The sequence below is a fragment of the Octopus sinensis genome, linkage group LG4 (assembly GCF_006345805.1).
Source record: "Octopus sinensis linkage group LG4, ASM634580v1, whole genome shotgun sequence".
Classification (NCBI taxonomy): domain Eukaryota; kingdom Metazoa; phylum Mollusca; class Cephalopoda; order Octopoda; family Octopodidae; genus Octopus; species Octopus sinensis.
Genome location: NC_043000.1, coordinates 61661514 through 61673642, shown reverse-complemented (window position 1 = coordinate 61673642; position 12129 = coordinate 61661514). Strand labels below are relative to the sequence as shown.

Genomic DNA, 12129 nt, shown 5'->3' with positions numbered 1-12129 from the left:
CCCACTCATTTTCTTAAATCATTTGGTAGAAATGAAATTGAGTATGCTTATTTCTTAGTATTTGAACTGTTAGAGTTATTTTCCTCAATTTATACAGTACAACCCTTAAACAAGTAAATAGTATTTTCCTATACAATAGAACCACTTATTTCGGTTAGTGATTTATTCATGCATATATCAACACTAGCCCCCTGACGGTAATATTCTCTGGGAACTCTCTTTGTGAGCCCTTTTCAGAGTTATTTACTTTGAATTGTCATTATCTCATATCTGAGTAGCCTTTTATTATCTAACATGATTCACGATTTTAGTATAGATATCTTATTAGTATTTCCTCCTATGTTCTATATATTCTGGGAACGCATTAAAGCCCTTTTCGGGACTACTTTATTTGAATTCTTACTATCGGGTAACTAATTTCATGTTATTATATAAATGACTTCACACTTTGGGTATTCATAACTTATTGGGAATTCCTAAAAACAAAATTCTGTGTAAGACTTTGGTATTCTCTGTAAATGCACAAAAACCGCTTTAAGGGCTACATACTTTGTATTATTGTTAGTGGATCAGAGAAAATATTATGAGAACGGAACCAAAGAATAAGCCTCGCTTTCCCGGGAATTTCCGGGCACGTCAGTTAGTACATCTGGAACCCACAGCAGTAAACAAGAGAGACAGAGACAGGTAGAAACAAGAAAAATACCCTTTGTATTTGAATACTATGCAAATATTCTTTTAAAAAACTTTTCATTTAATTCTTCCAAAATTTAATTGGTTTCCATATTTACAGTGGAAAAAGTCTCATTGACCGAACCTGGTACTGAAATGTTTTTATAAAATTATTTTAGCATTTTCTACCTTGACGTTTTTCCATACACACACACACACACACACACACACACATATATATATATATATATATATGTGTATATATATATATATATATATATATATATATATATATATATATAAGTAATACTAAGTAATTAAGGGTTTAGCAACAATTTGCCTCACCACACACCGAATTTAGAAATAGCAGTCAAAGAGTTATGGCTATTCTTTCTACCTAAAAGGGAGATCCCAGTAAAACCACAGCACTTAAAACGCAAACAACGCAGGCAAAAGAGAAAGAAATGACGACAATCATTCTATATTAAGTCACCTACGGACGTTCGTTTCGAAATTAAGTTATAGGAAAGCATAAAAATTTTTAATTAATTATGTCTTACCCAACTATTTTTCTCTTCAGCGTAGGACTCTTCAATTATAAATAATTGCGTCTCAATTATTAATAATTGTTTATTGAATTTGAATGCACTAGAAGACATCAACTCAACTCATGGTATCAGAGCGAGCGTAAGCCATTACCAGTACCACCAAATTCAAAGGGTGAATGAAAGTATGTCACCATCCTCCTTCTACCAGCGTGCCGCCAAAATAAGATGCTACCGTTTTTTACTGGGATGAAATATAATTATCAATAACAATATAGGGTGAAGTTTAATTAATTTGGAATAATCATTAATTTCACCAAGTAGATTTCGGCATGTAAAAGCCCCATTCAAGGAAGGTTTAAGTAATACTAAGTAATTAAGGGTTTAGCAACAATTTGCTATATATATATATTTACTAAGACTAACAATATGCAAACAAATTTAGTCTTAGGCTATTCCTTTCCAAAATTTTAAACCGAGTTAAAATCGTGTTCTTTAGTTTGTATAAAATATTGAAAGTAAATCCACAAAATCCAGTTAAACTAAATAACTATAGAAATTTGACAAATATCTTCTGCAATGAATCTTAAGGCAAAACAGGATTTAACAGAAAGCAAAATTATCTCTGACGATTGTTGATGTATATTTTTCTGTAAATACATTGGTTTCAGATTTTGGCACAAGACGAGCAATTACGGGAGAGGCAAGAAATTCGATTAATCGATCCTAGTGGTAGTTATTTTATTGACCCAAGGCGAAAGCAAAGTCGAACTCGGTTGAATTTGAACTCATAAAAACGGAAGAAATGCCGCTAAGCATTTTGTCCGGCCTTTTAACAATTTTGCCAGCTCGCCGCCTTTTTCCTTTATAAATATATGAAATATACGTCTCAAGGCAATATCATTAACACGCTGGCACAACATGCTTAGCGGCATTTCACCCATCTTTACGTTCTCAGCCGAGGTCTGCTTTCATCCGTTCGGGTTGTTAATATAAGTACCAATTGAGCACTGACGTCGATATAATCACCTTACACCCTCCTCCCAAATTGCTGGTCTTGCGCCAAAATTTGAAACTGATATTAAATATTTGTTTTATTCGTGATACTCAGGGACATAAATTTACTCAATGCGATACTTAGCTAAATAGAAACGATATCATCATCGATACGATAGTCTAATTTATAAATGTATGAAGTGAAATAAAGTACACAAAAAAGGATATATTGTTTTGAGTATCATTACAAAGTTTATCTTGTAAACTGTTTTCTTTTACGTAAATCTGGATTTCATTCTAATGCGAAGTGAAAATAAATTATATAATTGATAGGATGAACTTAATCAACACCATACTATGGATTAACAGGTAATAACACCCGAAGACTGAAGATTCTTATTAGCTAATCATGTGTACCTGAATGACAAGCAAAAAAGGTATCACAAGATAATGGAAATTATTTACACCTTAAAATACAGCGAACAGAAGATGCAACTGCTCGTAAATCATAATTGAAGTAACCCCTTGATGCTTTTGTAATGTCTTAACACACTTTTTCTAGGAATAATCATAAAACAAAACTGGATATAATGACATGACAGTAAATATAACCGTAGTGTCTGCTTAAAAGCACGCATAATTTTATATAAATTCTACTGTAGGAAGGTTCAGATTTACTGAGTGAATTGGTTTAATCGATGTAACTTATGGTTTAGTTTTTACCGAAGTCGTTTATGAGAAGATTATAAATCAGTTTAAAATGAGATTAATAATAATAATAAAAAGATGTTGAAACGAATTAAATAAATCTTGCAGTTTAGTGAACTCTTCTGTCCATATCGAATTTCAGAATCAATTTTACTTTGTGACGGGATAAAACTTTAAATTGTTGCCTTTTGGTAGAAAATATGCATTCTTTATTATATCGTTAATATTTCTCAAGACGGTAGAGACGGCGGAGACAACTGATGACTAGAGTAGTATCTAGTTTCAGTCTTTGATAAGTTATTGCTTAATTCTGATCAAATTAAACCTTTGCTTTAACGTTCATATATGGTTCAATATATTTAATACCAGCAACTTAGCTGGACCATCTAAATTACTATAGCTTTCTGATACAAAAGATGGCACATCGCTTGTATGAATACACACTAGTAAAGAGTATAATGTAATGTAACTTGACAGTACCCCTCCCTCTGCCATTAGAATTTGCTTACACTCATAAAAGAGAAAGTAACTGACACTTTTGGTATACACACTCTTTAATATGCTGCATACTTCTATAACGCTTTTAGAATTATTAAATATATTAAGACTAACACTTGTTAACTTATACCATTGCATATTCTTCTTCTTGTTATCATATGCAGTATGATTTTACTGTAACTAACATGCATCTAAATTATATTTTATAATTGCTTTACTGCACCGAATGCATTTGGAATTACTTGTGTGAAACAATCTCTGCTTTACAGTTTTTCTATAATTAAGAGAGAAGTATACAAATGACAGTAATTTATTAATTACCATATTAAAGTAACAGGAAAATGTAATAACAGAAATGCATACAACTTAATTGCCTTTAATTTGACCTATTTTAAAAAGATAATTTTCATCAAATATATCCAATTAGCAGAAAGTTATCAGACATGTTTAACTACTTTTTACCCCAGTTTAGCAAGACACTGGAGAATCTAATAAAAGCTTTTATGTATGTCTTCAATATCTGTCTGTATATTGAAATTGAATTGAACTGTAAAGACATTCGGTTGCAAAGAAATAAAATTTGTGGTTATATCTTCTGTATCCGAGAAAAGAACCCACCCACATTTTATTACATGCTAATGTGATATAGAAGATGTAAGCTAGATTTTAAAATATCAGCAGATTTATTTCCTTTTAATAACATTCAGCTTTGTAAAGATATATATTTGAAACTTAATAAATAATTACGTTTTTCCGTTCTGAACTAATATATATTCAGAAATTTGAAGTTGTATTTGATGGTTTTAGCATCTTGTTTTATATTATCTTATGAAATGAAATTTAGAGAATAATCAAAGTGTTTTACAGTTGCTAAATTCTTATAATGTTAGAAACATTTAAGAATAAACGTAATTGAAACATACACGACAAGTATTATCTATATTATTCAATTTATTATTTGAATAAAATATCATCTAATGCAAAATATTTCTATGGCATCAATATATTAATAGACACTATAAATTTCGTATGTTATAGTTTAAAACAATTTTTGCATTTACGGGATAAGGATTAACTTGCTGCAGCGTTGAATTTTTCATAATATAAAACTAGCTATGCATAAAGAATACAGTCTCAGTTCTCAATCAAAACTTTTTTTCTGATCTCGAATTTTCCAAGACTTCCCTTTAGCTGTATCATGTCTATCATTAACTATCAATTATATTTTCCCCAGAAAAAATCTTTATCGTAGATTAATTTTCTAATAAATCTATCAGTTAAATCTCAGTACGCTACATTTTAACGTCATAACTATTATCCCACACCACCTGATAATCGATGATGAAATGATTATTGTTATGATATATAATGTGATATCGATCGATAAAAACATATTATATACTTTTATATTCAAGTGTTTTAATTTTGGTAGAATAAATGTAAAACAACACCCCATTAATCCTTAGTGTGAAAAATATTAAGTGGCAACAGATTTCAGTAAGTAGATATGTAAATATTGTGAGCTATAAGCAGCGTGATTGTGAAAATATAAACATGAAAATAGGTATCTCAGACACTAGTGTCACTTTGATTTCAAATAACCAATCAGTTAGCTCATACTCATAGGCAGATATCACCAAAATCAATAATAGGCCAGCTTTCGATTTACAACCACCATGAGACTATACGGTTATTGACAAACCTTATTATCTTATACGTTAGTTTTAATCTTTCAGTTCATGCTTTATTTTACCATCTGGCGAAAACTTGTGCCCTGGAAACAGACGGAATAATATTCAAATAGCTTACATTTATATCTACAAAGCTAAATATCTTATAAAAATTCATTATTCCTGGAGAGTCAGACTTTTCAAACTGTCTGTATTAAACTGTGGTTCGATCAGATTATTAAGCTACTTGCCTAAACTTTAAAACATAGATGTTTAATTTGTATACAATATGTGTGTATATGTATGTATGTATGTATGTATGTATGTATGTATGTATGTATGTATGCCAACCGTATCCACCTTCCTGTAAGTTTTTATGCTGGTGCCAACGAAATGTACGTATATCTTTTATATGATTAGAAGGCCGATTGCCCTTAAATATTGGATGACTCGTCATAGCGTTTCACACGCCTGCCGTAGCTTTATGCACAATGTGGCTTCGTTTCGCAGTAACATCATTAATATCCCCTAACAATAGAATAACTTGATCGTTACAAGCCCCTTATAATTTAGCGCTGCAACTTCGAATCGCTGCAATGTTACGTTCACTTCGTATAAACGACATAATCAATATAGATAATTTTATACTCAAAATTATTCTTTAGAAAACAGACATATCTCTAAACATTAGCTAATGATAAATAGCGTTTAATTACAACACACAGAATTATCTCAAATAATTATTTACTCTATGGCTTTTATCTTTTGTTTACGATCTTATCATAATAGACGAATGTGTAATTTACATTTTTTTAAATAGACAATGATTCGACTAATTGTACACAATAACACATAATATTAAAAAATTGCGTATAGGAATTTTAAATTCTAAGAAAGCTGTTAATGAAAGAAGTAAAATAATTATTTTGTAATAGCTTTCAAAATATTGCATTTTATAGAATTTTTATAAGCCTCAGTTTTTCAAATTTCATTTGCATATATCAGATATGGTCGTGTGTAACAAGTTGCAGTAATGTACGAGGGGCGTTCAATAAGTAATGCCCCTAACCCACTTCCTATAGCAGTAGAGCAACGAAACCTGGCACAGTTATTAGTCTTTGTCTACATAGGAAACACCCAGAGTTACGCATTTCTCCCATCGTTTGATGCAGCTCTGGTTGGTCCTCCAACCACGACGTGACTTCAGAAATCAAGGCTGCATCATCTGGGAAATGCTTTCCTTTCAAAAACAACTTCATGGCTGGGAAGAGGTGAAAATCAGAGGGTACAAGGTCAGGAGAGTAGCGGGTGGAGTTCATAGCCGCACGCCTGTGCTTCTGATTTGGCGACAATCAGGTTGTGGACCGGAGCGTTGTCCTGCAGGAGAAGGATGCCTTTGCTGATCTTGCCCCGCCTCTTGATTTTGATAGCTTCTCTTAATTTCCTCAAAAGGGAAGCATAATAGGCTCATGTAATTGTAGTACCCTTTGCCAGGAAATCTGTCATCACTACTCCGTCCTGGTCCCAGAAGACTGTGAGCATGACCTTGCCAGCGGAGGGCTGCACCCTTGCCTTCTTTGGAGGAGGTGAGTCACGGTGCTTCTACTGCATTGACTGGGCTTTGGTCTTTGGATCATAGTGATGGACCCAGGTTTCATCCTGTGTAATCAGTCTTTTGAAAGATTTTGACTCATCTTCTTGGCACATCTCCAAATTCATCCTCGTGCACTCGACGCGTTCTTGCTTCTGGAAAGGTGAGAGCAACATGGGAATCCATCTTGCAGACACCTTTTGCATATCCAAATGGTCATGTATGATAGTTTCCACAGACCCGGTACTAATCTTGACCTCATGGGCTATTTGGCGAATAGTTATGCGTCGATCTTCCAAAATGGCAGCCTCAACTTGACGGACAGATGCCTCATCAATGGCAGAAGGGGGGGGTGACCGGATCTGGGAGCTGTTTCCACAGAGTTCCGATCATGTTTAAATTCATGATGCCAGCGTTTTACAAGGTCATATGATGGGGCATCATCACCATAAGTTACTTTCATTTCATCAAAAGTCTTCCGTGGTGTGCGTCCTTTCAAATACAAAAACCGGATCACTGCTCGACACTCAACAGGCTCCATTTCATACTTGACTCAGGTCAAACACCTGTAAATTAGAAACCGCAATTAGTCCAGAGCTGTAATTTGCCACTTAATCTATAGAGATATCAATAATTGCACATGCAAAATTTCAGCTAGATCAAATAACTGCAAGTGGGTCAGGAGCATTACTTATTGAACGTCCCTCGTATAGCAGTGATACGCTTAGCAATTGAAAGCTACAATCATCTTCTTTTACTGTTGTATTCCTTCTGCAGAAGTGTGTGAAGTTGAACATACAAACAAGTGCACAACTCATTCAAACTCTGATATTTCTCTATGTTAGTAGATCAGTGATACTGACCCGAAAATAACTGCTTATATCCGTGTCAGAAACCTGATACATAACTGTTTCGGTCTGATGAATTTTGACTGAAATGGTACTAAACACAATTGAATGGCAATGAGTTGTGACAGAGACAAAAATCTACGAAATTTGAGAGAAAACAATATCAGAAGAAGGAAGCTGCTTCTGTAATAAGCTCAATGCTAAATATACTGAGGTGAAAAGTATTTCTATATAATGATTTACACAATAGGTATAAGATCATTTGCGGGGAAATAATATTTTAATATATTAACTGGAAAACCTATCTGGGACTTCATTTTGTTGGCAAATAAAGAGTGAAATGCAAATGAAATCTTGGGAGCACTCGAACACACCAAACAAAAAAGCACATCTAAATATATCTATAAATATATTAATACGCTTATAAAAACAATTATTATGCATCTTCCAGAGCGCATTTATATTGGCTTTACATTTTGACACAAAGTCAGAAGGTTCGGGGAGGGTGTTAGTAGATTACATGGACCCCAGTACTCAACTGGTACTTATTTTATCGGCCCCATAGAGATAAGAGGCAAAGTCGACCTCAGTGGAATTTGAACTCAGAACATATAGACGTACGAAATACCGCTGAGCATTTTGCCTGCTTTGCTAATAATTCTGCCACTTCACCGCCCTCGGAGTGCCGTTATATTATAACAAAAAAAAATTATGAATAAGTACTTGTATGAGGAAAAGGTCTCTTTCTTGTATACAAGATATATTTATTGGGCTGTCACATGTAACAAATAGTATCAATGTTAACCGGACTGTCTCGTCAGAGTGCAAACTGTGTGCGCCTCAGACATTTTTCAGCCTCTGGCTGAAATGGAATTTGTTACACAAAAAATAATCTTCCTTAGGTGTGAGCAAGGGCAACGAGATTTTTCCAGACATCTTGATTGCTCGCTTTCTGTAGCTCTTCTGAGGCCAACTCTCAGCGCTACCATGTCGTCCTAGAACGTACTGCATCACGCGCCCTTTGTCTTCTTTGGTCTCCTTCTCGAAGCACATGGCACATAGCCAATAAACCACATCCACCGCTTAGTCACCACGTCTTGCAAATTTCCCATGCAAGCTCATCTCATCACCGCTTCATTTCTCATTCTTTCTCGGTAGCAGATGACCAGGGTTAAGCGTAAGCAGCCGCGACGGAACACGTCCAGCAACTGAAAGATTTTGACTGACTTCATCCAGGTTTTAAGGCGTCGATGGCAGTTGGTATAACAACAGATGGGTATAGTTGCAGCTTTATCTTCTTACTCATGGTCTTCGATCACCATGTTATACGAAGACGTTGAAATACAGACATTGATTTTCCTATCCTAGTCCTGATATCAACTTCTACATTATCTTGTCCGAAATTGACTAACGTGCTTGGACGCCACCAATTGTCATGACTTTGGTCTTCTCAATGCTTATCCGAAGTCCTGATTCTCCCCCTAAGCTGAATAGGATATCTGTATCAGATAGGCTATCTGTATAGAGTATGTGTATCAGAGCTTAGTAACGCCAAGTTGTCTGCAAAAGCAAAATCCATCAGTATATCCATAAATCACAGTATTCCAAAACTGGTACTATCCCTTGTTTTCCGCATGATGAAGTCAATCACCCTCAGGAGCAGAAACACGTCTCGAAAAACGACAACGCCGTGGTGATCTCATTCTCGTTCACATCATAAGCGGAAAGTGTAACCTCTCGAAAGAGCTGTTTTTCACTCCTGCTCCGAAAAGCTCTATCTACGACGATTTCATCTCAATCGAAGGAGAGGGTCTTTCTCTGTCCGGGTTGCGGATCCGTGGAATAAGCTGCCGGACGAGATAGTGAAGATACCGACGACCGCTCGGTTCAAAGTATCTCTTGACCAGAAATGGCCTGAGCTCTTTGTATGACCACCCTCCCTGTACATAACTCCCTGTCCCCTACATTGTCTTGCTTTTGCTTTTTGGGCCAATAAAAATTGAATTGAAAAAGTGAATTGAAAAACGGCTGCAAGACGCAATCCTGTCAGAATACGGAAGCAATTTCGACATATTATTGCTTCCACTGCTTGTCTTCAGTTAACACTGTATAAGAGACTTAAAGATATAACTACATCTGCTCGGGACTCCTTAGATTCTTAAGATATTCTGTATATTCCAAATTTTCAAGATATTCCAGAATGTATCGTAGAACATTGTCAAACGCTTTCTTAAAGAAGATGAAATTAATAAGATTATATGTATGTATGTATGTATGTATGTATGTATGTATGTATTATGTATGTATGTATGTATGTATGTATGTATGTATGTCTGGAGACAGATAGAGACTCAGATAATGTAATAAAGGCAAGAGTGTAGATATGATCTAGTTTAAACATTTTCTACAAGTTACTTGCATTTTCTTACAACATTTACATACCAAACCTTTCACACGCATTTATCGATACCGTCTTGTATTCACAGACAGCTGTAATTTAAAGTTTGGATGGTAAATTTTTCTTTTAATGAACCAGATATCATTTGCTTGTCTTTCGTATGTGATATCTGTACGTTTAGAACTATGCAATGCCAAAATAAAGACAAAGATAGCATACATTAAACTCAAATAAAAATAAACACGTCACTGATAAAGTAAAAGCCTAACTCTCAAAAATTCAAACATCAACGTTAATAACATTATCGATACTTACGATAAAAAAAAGCATCATAGACACATTCCAACAACACATAGATAGATAGGTAGATAGATAGATAGATAGATAGATAGATAGATAGATAGATAGATAGATAGATAGATAGATAGATAGATAGATAGATAGATAGATAGATAGATAGATAGATAAGCTGTTTATATATAAATATATATATGTTGAGGTTATAGGAGATAATGGTGTCATTGAGACACAAAGGTGTCAGGTAATACTGAATAAGTGCTATAGACAGACCATAGTTAAGTTCTAGATTCGGTAATATTGCAAATAAAGGGTTCAACGTTGGTTCTATGTCAGCGTGTGTATACATGTATTTTTTGCGTAATGAAATATAAAAAAACCAAGGGTATATAGATATTGGAGCATTTATAGATAGAAGGTCTACCTTCTATCTATAAATGCTCTAATATCTATACAGCCTTGTTTTTTATATCTCATTACGCAAAAAATTCATAAATATATAATGCATACATATATATTACATAAATATATATATATGTATATATGTATGTATACATTTGTATGTGTATATATTCATATATAGACATATGAGTGAATATGTATATATATATATATAATATATATATATATATATATATATATATATACATATATATATATACATACACATATATAGATATGTATATATATATATATATCCATACAACGTTGGGAATAATAAGGGAGTTATTTTAAATTTTGGAAGATATTTAGAAATGCTTTTCAATAATTTTTGCTAAAAAGTACCATGAAAAGTTGGTGTGGGTATCTAATGCTAGCATGCATTAAAGCACATTTTATTATTCTATATTTACAGAGGTACAGTGAGGGAGAAAATACATTAAAATCTATAAAGAAATTTATATAATAATTACCATCAGTGGCTATATAATTCAGTATATCAACATTTCCTCCTTGGCTTTGTGGCATGCTGGATCCATTCCCTTGCTTCAGTGATTCTGCTAAATTTCGAAATGTAAGCCAAAAACTATGCTGATTTATTATCTCTCTGTTTTCAGATGCAGAGATCTGATGTTTATCCAGGATGCAGACAACAAATCCAAAAGAATGAAACAGGTTCATATCACAGGTGCTTGAATGCTTGGAATAAATGACTCTATATTAAAATAAAGCTAATTCTTATATTATATCTTTTAAACGATTTCATATATATATATATATATATATATATATATACATATACATATATATACATATACATATACATATACACATACATACATACATACATATATATATATGTGTATGTACGTATCTATGTATATATATATATACACACAACCTTTCGACAGTAAATATTTATTATAATTCTATTGTTGTTGTTTTGTTTATGAATTATATGGACAATTTCTTTTGTTATCTTTTCGGTACATTCGTTCCTAAATAACTGAAAGTTGATATTATACACTGTTGCAAAGTCTGTGTAATGTTCAAGTCGTACTCTTTTTGTGTATAATCTTAAGTGTCGAAAGAAGAATGATGAAATGAGGTATTAACAAACCTTCGTATATGAAACAAAAATAATCGTTGAAGAATTTCTACGAGTAATTATAAGGATGTGATATTTATTAGAACCTGCTTGTTTCTTACATGTTATTACTAAATCTACAGACACGAAAATATTGCAATGTTGGTGATGCAAAATTTGGAAAATTTTAAAAGAACATGTGATGGATGTGCTACAAACTATTCTGTGAGAATATGATAAATTTTTATATTTTAAGAAAGTTTATGACTAAACTTGTTTTGTTTTCTTTAAAGCTGTTTATCATCAATGGGAATAATTCTCGTAAAGGTGAGACATGAAATATTTTTAAAGGCAGGTGAAAGGACGTATTGAACATCA

The 12129-nt window shown here is 33.3% G+C and overlaps 1 long non-coding RNA gene across 1 annotated transcript in view; it reads left to right on the top strand.

Moving 5' to 3' along the window:
- Window positions 1–11460, top strand: part of LOC118762977 — a 182360-nt gene extending 170900 nt beyond the window's left edge. Inside the window, exon 3 of the long non-coding RNA XR_004998731.1 lies at window positions 11282–11460. This is a non-coding gene — a long non-coding RNA (uncharacterized LOC118762977). The remainder of the gene's footprint in view (window positions 1–11281) is intronic.
- The last annotated feature ends 669 nt before the right edge of the window (window positions 11461–12129 follow it).